The sequence below is a fragment of the Gossypium hirsutum genome, chromosome D04 (genome assembly GCF_007990345.1).
Source record: "Gossypium hirsutum isolate 1008001.06 chromosome D04, Gossypium_hirsutum_v2.1, whole genome shotgun sequence".
Taxonomy (NCBI): Eukaryota; Viridiplantae; Streptophyta; class Magnoliopsida; order Malvales; family Malvaceae; genus Gossypium; species Gossypium hirsutum.
This window is the reverse complement of record NC_053440.1, coordinates 56,328,747-56,345,549: the sequence shown is the minus strand read 5'-3', so window position 1 is coordinate 56,345,549 and position 16,803 is coordinate 56,328,747. Positions and strand designations below refer to the sequence as shown.

Genomic DNA, 16,803 nt, shown 5'->3' with positions numbered 1-16,803 from the left:
ACTTACACCTCATTCTTTAGCAAAATCATAATTACAAGCATACAAAATAACTAAATCCCTATACATGCCATAACTCAAACATGTTTCATCATAAAATACCGAGTAGTTGTTCTTGATAATGTGGACGATCTCCGACTTCTTTAGGATCCTTGAAGTAGCCTTGCAATACTATAAGAGAAAGAGAAATAAAAGACGTAAGCATAAAGCTTAGTAAGTTTACTAGCAAATAAATAACAATATTTAACACAAATAATTAAACTCAAGTGTCTATATCTCTATTTTACTCTTTAGTTAATCTCATACTAGTTCTCTTGCTTGATTACTTAATATACTTGTGTTCATAACTTACTCTTCTCTTGCTGCATTGTTGAATATCAAATGTTAATATAATAAATTCTTAACTCCTATAACTCACCTGAGCTTGCCATTTCTTATCTTTAACTGAACTTTCATGTACCTGATTCGTTTACTAGCCCGTTGAACCACATTGGAATAATAAGGATACTCGGGTATCTTCTAATCATAACATGCCAAAGCCATGTCCCAGACATGGTCTTACATGGGATGTTCTCATATCGGTGCCATGCCATGTCCCAGACATGGTCTTACGGGGTACCTCTCATCTCGGTGCCAACGCCATGTCCCAGACATGGTCTTATATGGGACCTCTCATCTCGGTGCCCATGCCATGTCCCTGACATGGTCTTACAGGGGACCTATCATCTCGGTGCCAATGCCATGTCCCAGACATGGTCTTACATGGGACCTCACATCTCGGTGCCAATGCCATGTCCCAGACATGGTCTTACATGGGACCTCTTTACCCAAATGTCATGACATTCGTATCCAGTACCATCCTTATGTATCAACGAGACTTTTAAATTTTAATTCTCTATCATTTCATGCTTGGATAATCATCAAATAAATTCATGAAATAAATATATAATTGCTGGAAATTAACAAAATTAATAATAATTATTATAATATTGTATTTATTTACCATAAACTTACCTCAGTACCAACTATAGTCAAATTCACCAACTTAGTCTTCAACTTTACTCTTTCCTTTGTCTAACCTCGAGTTTCGTTCTTCTTGATCTAAAATAGCAAATTTAATTAATTTAATACTCACATTCATCAAAACATCCCTCGACTCTAACTTTTTCAAAATTATGATTTTACCCTTAAACTTTTGCATAATTACATGTTTGCCCCAAGGCTCGGAAATTAAACTTCTTCCCTTATTCTTATGTTTTATGACATGCTGAACATTTTTCCCTTCTATGGCAACATCAAATTCCCACTCTAACATGTACTTAAGAACATTAGATATTTTTACCGATTTCGTCAACTTACTCGTTTTCGCTTAAAATCGGCTAGCAGAAGTTGTTTAACATAATTTCTAGCTTCATATTCTATCATAAAACATCAAAATAAACACTTTTCACCTATGGGTATTTTTCCAAATATAAACCCTAGGTTAAATTATTGCTAGAATAAGCTAAATTAAGTTACCGGGATCTCAAAAACGTAAAGAACATTAAAAACGGGGCTTGGGATCACTTACTATGGAGCTTGGAAGCTTGAAAACCCTAACTATGGCTTCCCCCCTTGCTTATTTCGTCCTAGTGAAGAAGATGATGATTTTTGCCATCTTTTTCCCTTTTAATTCTTTTTATTACTAGATTACCAAATTACCCCTAACTTAAAAATTTTCTATTTTACTTATCTCATGTCCATTTTTGTCTACCAAGTTGCCAATGGTCTAATTACCATATAAGGACCTCCAATTTAAAATTTCATAATAATTGGACACTTCTAACATATAGAACTCAACTTTTACACTTTTACAATTTAGTCCTTTTGACTAAATTGAGTGCCCAAACGTCAAAATTTTCGAACGAAATTTTCATGAAATCATTTTGTGAAATCATATACCATAAAAATATAAGAAAAATAAAATTTTCCTCATCGGATTTGTGGTCCTGAAACCACTGTTCCGATAATCTTAAATTTGGGCCATTACAACTCTCCCCCCTTTTTTGGATTTTCGTCCTCGAAAATCTTACCAGTAAAGAGATTCGGGTATTGTTTCCTCATTGTCTCTTCTGGTTCCCATGTTGCTTCCTCAATCCCGTGCTTTTGCCATAACACTTTCACTAATTTTATCTTTTTGTTTCTAAGCTCCTTTGTTTCCCGTGCTAATATCTAAACCGGTTCTTCACTATAAGTCATATCGGGTTGAATCTCCACTTCTGTCGGAGTAATAACATGTGAAGGATCTGATCGATACCGTCGAAGCATAGATACATGAAAAACATTATGAATTCTATCGAGTTCTGGTGGTAAAGCCAATCGATAAGCAACCGGTCCAATTCTTTCGATGATTTCATATGGACCGATAAATCTTGGACTCAATTTACCCTTTCGACCGAACCGAAGAACTTTCTTCCAAGGAGACACTTTTAAGAATACTTTATCACCCACCTGAAATTCAATCTCTTTCGTTTAATATCAGCATATGACTTCTGACGATCGGAAGCTGCTTTTAGACTATCTCGAATCAGCCTTACTTTTTCTTCTGTTTCCCGGATCAAATCAACCCCGTGTATCTTCTTTTCACTGAGCTCTGTCCAATATAATGGTGTTCTACATTTTCTACCATACAAAGCTTCATACGGAGTCATTTTAATACTGGACTGATAACTGTTATTGTAAGCAAATTCAATCAAAGGTAGATACCTTTCCCAATTACCTTGAAACTCTAATACACAACATCAGAGCATATCTTCCAATACCTGAATTACACGCTCAGATTGACCATCTGTCTGAGGATGAAATGCAGTACTGAAATACAACTGAGTACCCAAAGCTTCTTGCAATTTGTCCCAGAAACGAGACGTAAATCGGGGATCTCTATCTGATATAATGGAGACAGGCACTCCATGTAGTCTAACAATCTCATATATGTATAATTCAGCCAATTTATCTAAAGAATAATCCATACATACCGGGATATGTATAATTCAGATATAATGTCATACCATGTCTCAGTCAATGTAGGGTCCACGTGGATTTCACTCCTTGACAAATAATGTTGTAAAATTAATTCAATTTTATTGTTAAATCTCAATTAATTAAATTAACATAAAATAATTTTCAACTATTTTTATTCTTATATTTTATAATTAAAAAAATCATAATATTTAGTTTGATGACTCAAAAATAAAATTCTTGTAATTTAATTTTTAAGGTATTTTATTTTAATTAAACAAATATTAAATTTCTAACCATCATATTGAATTGGTAAACTATTAAAATAGTCACTTTTGTTTGTTTTAGGTTACATTTTAGTCACTTATGTTTGAAATGTTATGTTTTAGTCACTTACATTATCTTATTGTAATATTTTAATCACTGAGCCATTAATTGTTTTAACAGTGTAACGGTACGCTGGTGTGGCACGTTAAATCATCATTTCAAATAAAAATTTTAGGTTAAATTCTACAATTAATCCTTATATTTTTTTCATTTTGGGTAATTTAATTTTTTTATGTTCTTTTAACTTTTTTTTTCATTCTCTTATGCTTCTCCTTCTATTTTTCTCCCTTCTCCATTTCTTTTGACGTAATTTTTTTTATGTTTTTCATTTGTTAAAATTAGTCCACAATCTCGCATCACTCGAAAAAGTTAAATTGTTTTAAAAAAATAAAAGTATAATGACTAGTTTTAACATATGAAAAATATAGAAAAATTACGTTAAAAGAAATGGAGAATGGAGAAAAACAGAGGGAGAGTCATAAGAGAATGAAAAATAAAAAAAGAAAAGTTAAAAGAACATAAAATAAAAAAATTAAATTGCTCAAAATAAAAAAATATGGGGATCGATTGTATAAATTAACCTAAAATTTTTGTTTGAAATAATGATTTAACATGTCACATCAGCTTACTATTACACAGATAACGGCAATTAACGACTCAATGACGATAATGTAAATTACTAAAACGTGACATTTTAAACATAAATAACTAAAATATAATTTAAGATTAATAAAAATGACTATTTTAATAATTTACCCTAATAAATTTTTATTCACTCAATTTTTGGTTAGCTTTCGTTTTGCTAAATAAAACTCAGTAAATATTCTGCCTATCGAAACAAAGCAAACAACTTGTACGACAGAATCCGCCATTTTGGTCATTCCACTTGCACGGCACCGCTCCTCCATAGATATCCTGCCATCTGCCTTTCCTTTTACAAGTGTAAATATGCCATAGAGAGAGAACAAACAAAAGTGAAAGCAAAAGGGTTAGACAGAAAGAGCGCGATACTTTTTAGATTTAATTTTAAAAAATATAATTAATTGGTTGAAATTATTAAAAGATAAAAAAAGTTTTTATAATTTATTTAATTATATTTATATTTTGAAATTTAAAATTAAAAATTAAAAAAAAATCATTATGTTTAATACTAACAATACGATTGGTTTTATGAAAATTTGTCTGTAGTTACTATTTTAATAATTTTATAATCTTTAAAAAAAATTATATGCTGTTAGGTTGCCCTTTTCAATTCACCCTTTATTAGGCTTTTGAATAAAATTTCGTCGTTCAATAATTACTAAGTTAGTTCATATATATAAACATATTCTATACTTGATATCTAATCAATATAAGATAAAGTTTTCTACTTTTTTAACATAATTCATAAGTAGCTTATTATGAGCATCAATTTCTCATTCATCACTCAACCATTTTGAGCATATGATATATCGTTGTAAAGGCTTCATGGAGTAGAATATAAATCCATAATTTTATGATTTAAATCTCTACCCTTACTAATCGAGAATATACCTCAAAATTTCTAAAAAAATCTATTTTTTCCAACATAAATATGATTATTTTGAAATGATACATTTTAAAATACCTTAATTTCTAATTTCATTTTTTAAAATATAAGTATTTTCATGTCCATAAATTAATTTTTCAAGGTTCATAGTAAAAGACACCATTAATCCAAATTGCCCCAAGATCTTTTAAACCCCCTTTTTTTGTGTAGAACACGAATCTAGGGATAACAATCTCGAAAAAGCACTCCGTAGTTCAAAATGACGCTGAAACCCTTTGGTTTTCCGCGTTTTGAAGGGTGTCCGACACCTTCCCCGAAGAGAACTCCGACGAACCAAGGTTGATTCGGAGGATGGTGAGTCTTTTATCCCCTTTGTTATGTTTTTTTTAAATAAAATATTTCGAAAAAAGTAAAAGAAATAAAAATCACCTTTGAACTTTGTTGTTTTTATTTGAATTGGTTTTTGTATTTCAAGAAAATCTCCCCCCAGATTACAAAGGTCCAAATGGCTTTATGGCTAATTTTTACACTTTTTTTTCTATTTTTATAAACTGTCACTTCTATTTTTGATCTTTGCAGGTGCAAGTGGGCGGCGTGACAGTGGCGATGGCAGAGGAGTTGGTGCGGCACTGACGTGGGGGGAGCGGCGGTGACAATGGCTGTCTGAGGATTTGGAAACCCTAGGGTTTCTGAATTAGATTAAGTTGTGGGCCTATTAATTGGGCTTAGAGTTTTTATTTTGGGTTTGTAGTAATTTAGACTTGGACTCTTTTATTTTTTGGTTTTGATCCCGGACAAATTCGGCCTACTACAGATGTTATATCTTTTTTTTCCATCCACCGTAGGATCCTCCCACTTCGGGGTTGATCCACACACCTTCTATCCTTCTTTGTGACTCCACCAAATCCTATACTCCCACTTCGGAGGTTAATCCATACACCTTCTATTCTTCTTAATGACTCGACCAATTCCATTATCCAAATTCAAAGAATTCAAACCAATCACAAATTCCATAGACGAACGAGTTAAAAGAATGTCGACATCTTTTGACGCGATTAACGTTCTTCTAAAAACGAAAAAGCACTCATTTTTATATTGGTAAAGAAAGGAATCAGAACATTACTTTTATTAATGCCTATTCATCATGCATTAAAACAAATTGTATCCTTTAAAAAATGGAAAGTACAATTAGTCCATTAATATTATACATTTAAATTCAGTATTAAGTTAGAACCTGAACTGACTTAGGGGCGAGTTTATATTCAGCCCCTTTGTAAAAGTTTTGACTTCGACCTGCCTGGGGTTTTTTTTACATATATAGTGAGTGTTGAAGGGAAAATTTTATAATAAGTTGTTTGGTGTTTAGGGTTTATGAGTTAAAGTTTGGGTTTAGGGTTTAGGATTTAGGGTTTAAGGTTTACGGTCATGATTTGAAGTTCGGGGTTCGAGTTCAGGTTCATGATTCAGGAGCCGAGTTCACAATTTAGGGGTTGAGTTCAGGGTTTGGGATTGAGAGTTCAGGATAAAAAAATTTATCAAAAATATGTGCTAATGACATGAGAAAATGGTTAAAATGTCATTAAATAATTCGAAAGAGAGTATGAAAAATGTGATGTGAAGGATTCATAAAATAATTTCTCGAATAAATTTATAATTGTGTTTGTAAGAATTGAATTGAATTTTATTTTTATATCTCTAACCCTCTTTCGTTCATAAAAGACATTGAGGAAAAAAGGTTTACAATGATACAACAAAAGGAAATACCATAAATCCCTCATTTCATGTCTATATACGTAAGTATCGAGAAGTGTAGTCATTTAAAAATCAACCGACTTATCTACGAGACAAGTCACAACTCATAAAAAATTATAATGAATTTGAAGCCACACAAACAGTCGAATATATTCAAACAAAAAAGCAAAAGTCACGCGCATTAAGAAAAAGTAAAATGAAAAAGTTGTATTAATGGATGTCTTGTAACCCTAAGGTCACGTTTGGTTCGCTGTATTGGATTAGAGGTGTATTGGATTAGAGGTGTAATGGAATAGAGGTGTAATGGAAAAGCTGTGTAATAGCAAATCAACTGTTTGGTTGAATGTAATGGAATAGAGGCGTAATAGTAATCCTGTGTTTGGTTGAGTGTAATAGAGGTGTAATAGCATAATGAAAAAACTAAAATGACTAGAATACCCTTAGCAAAAATTTGTTTTGGTAAATGATTATTGTTATTGTTATTTAAATTTTAATAAGATTATTATTATCAATAATAAATAATTTAATCATATTTAAACATAATTATTATTAAATATATTTTATTTAAAATATATAAATTAATAAAATTCTTAATAATTAGCATAAATTTGTTTTGGTAAATTATTATTGTTATTGTTATTTAAATTTTAATAAGATTATTATTATCAATAATAAATAATTTAATCATATTTAAACATAATTATTATTAAATATATTTTAATTAAAATATATAATTTAATAAAATTCTTAATAATTAGCATAAATTTGTTTTGGTAAATTATTATTGTTATTGTTATTTAAATTTTAATAAGATTAATATCAATAATAAATAATTTAATCATATTTAAACATAATTATTATTAAATATATTATAATTAAAATATATAATTTAATAAAATTCTTAAAAATTAATATTCTTATATGAATTTACTCAAATCATAATATATGATACTGTAAAATATAAATTAACATAATTATTATTAAATATATTATAATTAAAATATATAATTTAATAAAATTCTTAATAAATAAAATTCTTCTATGAATTTACTCAAATCATAATATATGATACTATAAAAGAAAATTTCAAATAATTAATATTAAATATGATTTAATTAAATATATGATTTAATAAAATTTAAAATTATTATAACTAATATGATTATAGTTTATGAATTTGTATAATTTAAAATAATAATTATTACATATAATTTAATAATAATATATAATTTCATAAAATTCTTGATAATAAAAATTTTCTTATATGAATTTATACAATTTAAAATAATTAATATTAAATATAATTATATAGTGATATATAATTTCATAAAATTCTTAATAATAAAATGTTCTTATATGAATTTACTAAAATCAATATATAACTTGAGAATTATATTATGCATAAACATAATTAACTTATATTAAGAAAAGGTTAGATGAAAATGAAATTGTACATTAAAATCCATATGTTATATAGTTTTACAACATCAAAAAGTTTGAACATTGATATTTAATGGTAAGAAAAAAATCTCCTAACCCATTCCAATCGGGCAACTGAAGGTAAACTAAAGAAAACGATCATTTGAGTTGGATGGTCGGGAAGTTTACTCAATGCATCATACCGCTGATCGTCGGTTAAACCTTCAATTGACCATAAGGCTGAATATAAATTTGAAGCTCTCTCTTCCATATGTTGTTCTAACTTCTGCTGAACTACCACCTCGGAGGCAAAACTCCTACTGATTTGATCGCCAACGGCCTGGATTTTCTCCCCGAACAAAGTGGCAGCCTCATTAAATGAAGAAAACACATTATCACGAGCATCAGATTTCTTCTTTCTCTTGTTTGAAGATGAGGAACCCCTTTGGTCTCGATCTCCTCGCGGATCCGTACCAGAAACATCCATGTCGTCTAAAGAGACGTCAGCTTCGCAGTCATAGAATGTGTTTCTCTCTTCATTTATATCTGTAGTACGTACATCATCAGCATGTATTTCTTCAAGAACATCAGCAGCTGTTTGAGCATCTCTCCCAGTTGCTCGATCTCTTGCGTATATGGTAGTAAGCTGGTCATAGTAAGGGAAAGTACGAAATCTGAATTGGGCGGCTTCTTTGTGACTCTAAAAAAATGAGGAAATCATATTAGTCGTAAGTTTGGTAAAAATAATATAATAAAGACTTGAAATAATCTTACCTTTAAATAGGACTCCCAAACCGCATCTTCAGCAACAACGAGCTGCCTATGCTCGTCCCAACCAAATCCGCTATTGTTTTGGCCATTAAGCATGTCGTAGACGATTGACCACTCCCTTTTAAGTAACCTAATCCTTGATTCAATATTAGGTTTCGCCTTCAACATTGCATTTGGTAAAACCGTTTGTAGCATTCTTTCCAACTCGTTCAAATAACCGGCTTTGAACCCGGTATCAGCATTAAATGTTCCAACATTGTGCAGGTCCACCATGCTGGAAACTAATGCTGCATCTTCCTCGGGAACCCATTTTCTTTTGCTTCCTCGAGAAGCTTGAGCATTTGATTCTGGAACACCTGACATAATGATCTTAAGAACAAAAAAAAAACAAATTATATTAATTACTATTTTAATATCATGATTCAAAAGGTGCTTGCCAAACTAATTTAAAATTATAACACATGCTGAATGAGAAGAAATTAAATTATAATTCAACAAGTTCAGTACAATACAAAAATCAATACAGAAGTTTCACAAACGAATTTCTAGATGCTTGCCATTGGACTCTAAAATCTTGGGGCTCTATTTTATATTATATTAAACTTTACATCAATGGTCCCTGACCGACAGATTCACAGCAAATTATCATGTAAAGATAATTTTATAAAAAAATACTATTTACTTAATTGATTGTTCAATAAAATAGTGAAACCAAAAAAAAAGGTTATAATAATTATTGATGAATTTTTTCGAAACAACCCAGCATAATTTATACATCAGAATAAAAATAAAAATAAAAAGCAGATGATTTCGACAGCCGGCATAGTCTTATAATATATCATAACAGTCCGGAATCTAAACAAGAAGACACGACACATGCTAAGGATGTTAAACACACGAAGGACTAGAAACAAGATAAATCAGATAGAAAGAACTAGGAAAAAAAAACAAGAGCTTGTATTAATGGAGGTTTTTTCTTTTGTCTGATATGTATGCAGCTAGTAGTATTTTTAGAGGTTATATATATACAGTCAAAAATACTAGCTGATCTCTATTGGGATTAAAATTTAAACATGGATTATCAACATCGAGCTAGTTTCATTCTTAAAGCAAAATTTACAAAAATGGAGGCTCACTTCATTAAATCTATTAAATGACCATGAATACCAATGGAAAACTAACCTGTAATGAGCAAATCGGGGATGACTACGATGAAGAAGTGTTGGAACAAATAACCTGTAATAAGAAAAGGGAAAGCTGATAAATTCCCATGTTGTGCATATTATAGAAGTAGTTGAAGTTCAATATAGAAAACATTAAAGGAAGATTAGATAGTATATATAGAGATGGTCAAGCTTTAGTTGATATAAAGAAGGATACTATTTTGATATTAAGAGAACAGGATAATAAGAATAAACTAAACAATCTCCAGGATTGGTTTACACAAGCTTTAGAAAAACAAACTACTGTTAGGGAACTAGTACAAAACAACCAAAGCACGATCATTCTGTTATGGTAGTTTTTCCTCCATGTGCAAAACACTTGCCGCCCCTCCATGGCATTGAGTTTCAACCCTTTGAGGTTTGTCCCAAGATCTTTGTTATTTTCAATCAGACTGATAATAGGAACCAAGTCTTGTTCAAACCGGCTACCACAAACAAGTTTCATGGTAATGGATTAAATGTTTTTGCAAATTACAATGATGGCAAGTATGAGAGGAAAGATGTTTATGATGTGGGAGAAGAAAAACATCCTCTTTTTTGAAAGAGGATTCGGATGATATTGATGCACTGCTCAGCTCGGAAGAGGAAGAACAAGTTGAGTATGACGAAGAAGAGGTTAGCACAGCCCGGACCTTTGGAAATTATGAATTCGATACTGCTGATTCTCGCTCTGCTCATGGCTCGAAACTGGAAATTATCAAATCGCCAAAGCACCTTCAAGTCTCGATGGAGCTGAATTGAATATCCGTTACCAACTGACAAATTTGACAGGGCAGAGAAAGAAAAAATATATGAAACTGAGATGGAAAACAATGAAAGTGAACTGGAAAGGTTGCGCAATTTAGTAAAGGAACTGGAGGAGAGGGAATTGAAGCTCGAGGGCGAATTGCTTGAGTACTACGGTTTAAAAAAGCAGGAATCAGATATTGCTGAATTACAAAAGCAGCTTAACATCAAGACAGTTGAAATTGACATGCTGAATATTACCATAAACTCTTTGCAAACTGAGAGGAAGAAGCTTCAAGAAGAGATTGCACATGGAGCTTCTATAAAGAAGGAGCTGGAGGTGGCTAGGAACAAAATCAAGGAGCTACAAAGGCAAATTCAACTTGCTGCTAACCAAACAAAAGCTCAGGTATTGTTTCTCAAGCAACAAGTTTCTGGTCTTCAAGCAAAAGAGCAAGAAGCCATCAAAAGTGATGCTGAGATTGACAAGAAATTGAAAGCTTTAAAGGAGTTAGAAATTGAAGTTGTGGAGCTTAGGAGAAAGAATAAAGAGCTTCAACATGAAAAGAGGGAGTTAACTGTTAAACTGGATGCTGCTGAAGCAAAAATAACCTCCCTTTCCAACATGACAGAGGTAAGTCCCACAGACATCTCTTATTTATCATATTCTGAACTACATTTATCTTATTTATCTTATTTATCAGCAAATGGTGTAAAGGAGAACTATCTTTCAGAATTAAATTATCTTCTGCACCCTCTAGCATGCCTATAGTGAAAAAGGTTTAAACTTAAAACCAATCAACTCCAAGATTCATTTATTTAGATGAATTATTTAAAACATTATGCAACCAATATTTGCTCTTCCAACTTAATTATAATTCAGCTTTTAGGACAAAATTCAAATTAAAACAAACCCACTTGCTATAGTTTATACCAACATCATTATTTTTCTTTGTTAATTAATAGAAAAAATTTTAATTGTTGTTGTGAGAATACTTGGCAACAAATACAAACAAAATCCTTAACTCTAAGGCAGAATTGTTCTTTATGAAGAAAAAGAAGCAGAAAGTACAAATCCTTGTTTAAAGAAGAAAACTAGGAATTGTGCAACTTTTTTCAATCATCTGCAATATTTGATCACACTGTGCAAGCAAAACATATGTTTCAATCTAAAAAAGCTTTCCAAAGTAAAAAGAATCCATGCAGATCAGCAAGCAATGATCTTATCGGCTTTACTGCTTTGGTTTACAAGTGTGAACTACATTCACACCATCAATATGCATCACTTAGCATAAATTTATTTCCCCTCGCTTCCACCCGATCCTTGGGATCGATTAGTATAACAGGCAAAACGGTTCTGGAACTAGCACCAAAAAATGAAACAAGCAAAACGAAGAAATAGAACTAGCAGAAAGAAAAAGAGTATAACATATTCAAGCGAGTATTTAGCACCAAAAAGAAAAACGAAGAAATAGAACTAGCTGAAACAAGCAAAGGGAAAATTCTGGGAAAAAACCAACTCATTCAAAAAATGGCAGAAACTCTTATAAAATGTGGAGATAATGACACAGTTATACAACCATTATTATGAAAAGAATCATGTAAAATGCTTCAAGAAATGAAAAGTTTATTCATACCTCAAAAACCAAACGCCAAGACCGAGAGAAGAAACGATAAGGACAGAATCATCAACGAAATCAGTGGGAAATGGGAGGAGAAACGATGAGGACAGAAAAAGGAGAGGGTGGAGGTTGATTTCGGTTAGGGAGGGAGGGTAAAACAGAGACTTGGGAAGGGAAGCCGGACGTAATAGCTAATCTGGGATTTGGGAAGGGAATAGAGAAGCAGAGAATTTGGGCATTAGGTCGGTATTGTAATAGGCGCGTAATACCTATTACAACAAACCAAACGCCGGAATAGATCGGTAATGTAATAGGCGCGTAATCGGGGCGTAATGGATTACCTATTACACTGAACCAAACATGACCTAAGAGTTCATATCTATGGCATGTCCAAATACAATTTGCACTTCTAATAGTATGACGTATTGTACTTTTAAAACCCGCGTAAATATCCTGGAAAACATAGCAGCTTTACCTCATAGTACACCATTAACACCATTGATATCTATCTAATGTAAGATAAAGTTTTTCATTTTTTTTAAACATAATTAATAAGTAGCTTATTTTGAGCATCAATTTCTCATTGAATATATCGTTGTAAAGGTCTTATGGAGTAGAATATAAAGGCATAATTTTATGATTTAAATCTCCACCTTTACTAATTGAAATTATACCTCAAAATTTCCAAAAAACTATTTTTTTTCCAACATAAATATGATTATTTTGAAATGATACATTTTAAAATACCTTAATATCTAATTTCATTTTTTAAAATATATCCATAAATTAAATTTTCAAGGTTCATAGTAAAAGACACCATTAATCCAATCTGTAAGGGATAAACTCAAATAATGCAACGAATACAAAAAAAGTGGACACAATATTTACCTGAAAAAAACTCAAAAATAATTATAAAATAGCTTAAAAAAATCATAGTGAAAGACACCATTAATCCAAACACATATATTAAAAATAAACTATTCTAAAAATAATTTAAATTATATTTATATGGATTAAATAAAAATTAAAAATATTTAATAGGGAAAGTTTATGGAAGGAGCCAAAAAAAAAGTTACCAGATAACCCTACCGGGCTTTCACACACATGCTGTTCTGTAAAATAGTGAGGAATATAGATACAAAATTCTACCTCGAAACCTCGACAAGCACAGCTTTTAGCCCATCAGCTAGAAAGCCATGGCCTCTCAGCCCACAAAGATGTTCTCTAAAAAACTTAAAACTACTGATATCAACAAGCGGTTGGCGATTCCGGAAAAAATCCTGCCTTCTTTGCCAGCCTTCAATGGAGGCCATGCAGTCATGATTCAGCTAAAGTATGGGACAAATATCTGGCCAATTTACTGCACTGTTCGAAAAAATGGGTACAAGAAACCTGTTTTGTCCGTTGGATGGAGAAAATTTGTTGCTGATAACAAACTCAAAACTGGGGATATAATCACCATGTACAAAGATTTTGAAGATGAAGATGGTGGTTCCCACTTTAGGGTTGAAGTGGAGAAGCCACCAGCTGCCAGCAAACAAGACAGGAGTCACGGGACCCTTCCTTCTTCTTCTGTTCTCGCTTTCAATGATCATGAAGTCGATGGAACCAACTCCGGAAACGAGGCAGACCGAATACCTAATAAGGCGCTTGATGATGGAGCAATCAACCTGGAGGGAGGTATCCCCATCATGGAGCTTCCAGATGTTGCAACTGACACTTTGGTTGATGGTCATGTTATTGCCAAACCGTCTGTTACGATATTTGGTGCTATTATGACTGATGAAATGAAGTGCTTGGGCATTACCAAGGGTACTGACATGGCTGAACCCTCACTCCTCTCGCCCTGTATGGCCAAACCAGAAAGAGAAATCGACTTCCTTGGTATCGCCGAGGGTGGTGATGCAATAGCCTATGGCAGTGGGCCTAGTGATGCAGCTGGAGAAGCATGTTGCAACTTTATTACTCATCATCGAAGTGTTACCTTGGACTTGGTTCTGTCGCAACCCAATCCATATGCAGGCTAGTGAAGTTAGATCAGAAAGGTAATGAATGACTTCAACCAGTAGCAGGTATTAATCTTGGTGACATATTTAAAGGTTGGTGGCGAGTATTAATTTTAACTGTCAAATATTATTTTTCAATTATAGGAAATGTTTTATTTGTAAGATGAATGAAGAAAAAAAAGAAGCTTAACATACCTTTTATATATATATATATCATATTTTACTTGCATAATAATATCTCGTGACGACTTAACTGGTTTTTCTTTAAATATTTTTCTGGGATGATTGGTTTACTAGCTATATGGCGTTTTAATTAGATATAGAGAGGAAAAGCTTCTTCATCTCCTTATCCATAAACGCATCCTTCACTGCCAGTTCGTCGACCTTTTCAACAATATAATATGGAACTAAGTATCTGTGTCTTCTATGTTTAATGTTTCATCTTTAATCTCTCAATTCTTTATAATTTCTTCAGCTACCTACATATTTTGCTGTATACGGGTAATTATTTGATATACCTGCATATTAATCCGCTTGTAAAGTGTAAAAAACTCTATGTATCAAATGATTTTCGTATGTATATTCCTAGTGTTTTCTTGCAGAAAATACATAGGTAACCAAATTTTCTTCTAGTTTTTACTCTCCCTTTCTCCAAATCCTCAAGCACCCACCTTTATACTTTCACCCCTCCCCACCTATATAGCAGAAAATACATAGGTATAATAAACTTTTCTAGCTTATACTTTTGCTTTGGTGATTGTGTGATTGGGTTTGCTTATTACTAAGGGTGTTTGTTATTTTCTGGTTGTGTGGAGACTGATAATATGGGGTTGTTAGGTTTTTTATTCTTGTGGTGTGGAATTGGTTGCTGGTGTTAGAGTTGTATTTATTGCTGTTTCTTGGTGTCTTTTGGAGTTGTTCTTAGATGATTATTGTTAAGTTCTGGGTGATTTTAGGTGTTGGCTTTTGCTTCTTGTACCTTTCACTCAGTTTCTTGTAAAATTATTATAGATATCTTCGTCCTACAAATTCGATTATATTTGATCACTTTATTTAAAAACAAGTAAATTAGTTCCAATATATTAGATTAAAGAGTAAATTGATCTTGTTTCTTAAAAAATTCATCCATTTCTATTATTAAAACTATCATAGCTAACAAATATTAAACAGTGGCACATGGTATGTCCGGTGTACCTCATTTTGACATATAGAAATAAGTTTTTAATAATAGAAATTGATAAAATTTTAACAGAAAGATTAATTTACTCTCTGATCTAACATATAAAAATTAATATGCACAATTTTTAATAAAAGGGACAGGACCTCTATAAGTGACTTCTAATAATAATAATAATTTTGAATGAGAAAAGAAATAAGTGTCAAAAATTTTCATTAATACACAGTGAAATAATGTAATAACAAACCTTAAATATAGATCGTAAAATGGACAAAAAAGTTAAGCATAAGAATATTTAAAATAGCACAATACTACTTAAACGAAAATTTTCGAATAACCATTCGCCGGTGGAGGGGAATCTCAAGTGTCCGACGATCTTTGTTAACAACTTGCCGCAAAGACTGCACTGAATGCGTGACTGATGCAGAAAGGGCGATAGAGAGATTAAACAGTTTTAGAATCTATGGATTTCGGGTTGAAATTAATAGGGCAAGGTTTCGAGTTAGGAACACCTTTTGGAGAAGGGTGTGTAGAACAAAAATTAAACTCATATCGAGGCGAGGCCTGATGAGAAGGTGAGCCGACATCTGCTTCTGAAGAAATAAGAGTTATGGAGCATGATACCATTAAAACGGGTTGTTGTGCAAGGTGTGGTTGATACGAATAAACTTAGTTGGCTGGAACACTGTGCTATTGCTTGGATTGAAGATGGGTCGTCCTCGTATTCTTTAAAGAAAACTTCTGTCAGAGGGAATTGATGGGGTGAATATTTTTAAGCTTTCTGGACGTTTGATCTTGATTTTGTTCAAGGACAATGACTTGTTTCAATCTTTCGAAGACTCAAATTGGGAGTAAAGGGACCTTCCAAAGCAATGCGTGCCACTGGGGGAAGTTCCTTAGAGTAGACAACGATACTGAAAATGGGATCTAATTATTTACAGGAATTGTATTAAAATTATTGTGGAACAGTTGCAAAGAATTGATGAAATTATCAATTTGCAAGTTGGTGATACATGTTTAGAGGTGCGAGTAGCAGAAATCGATCCAATGGTAATGTTTCGAGCTCTTGATGATAAAGGGAAGCAAAAGAATTACAAAAAAAGCTAAGAATAAGAGGGGAAGAAAGTCATCAAATGGAAATAGTTGATGATAAAGTTGATGGAGTCCAGATTTAATGGGCATGCCATTGTTTCATGGGTTGGAGCTTGGGGCGTTCTTTGTTTATTTTGGTCAGGCCATCGAAGCTTGCTTTGATTGG

General features: G+C 32.1%; 1 pseudogene; it reads left to right on the top strand.

Annotated features, from left to right (window-relative positions):
- Nucleotides 1-10,091: 10,091 nt before the first annotated feature.
- LOC107898686 (transcription factor bHLH144-like) lies at nt 10,092-10,755 on the top strand (annotated as a pseudogene).
- Nucleotides 10,756-16,803: the final 6,048 nt, after the last annotated feature.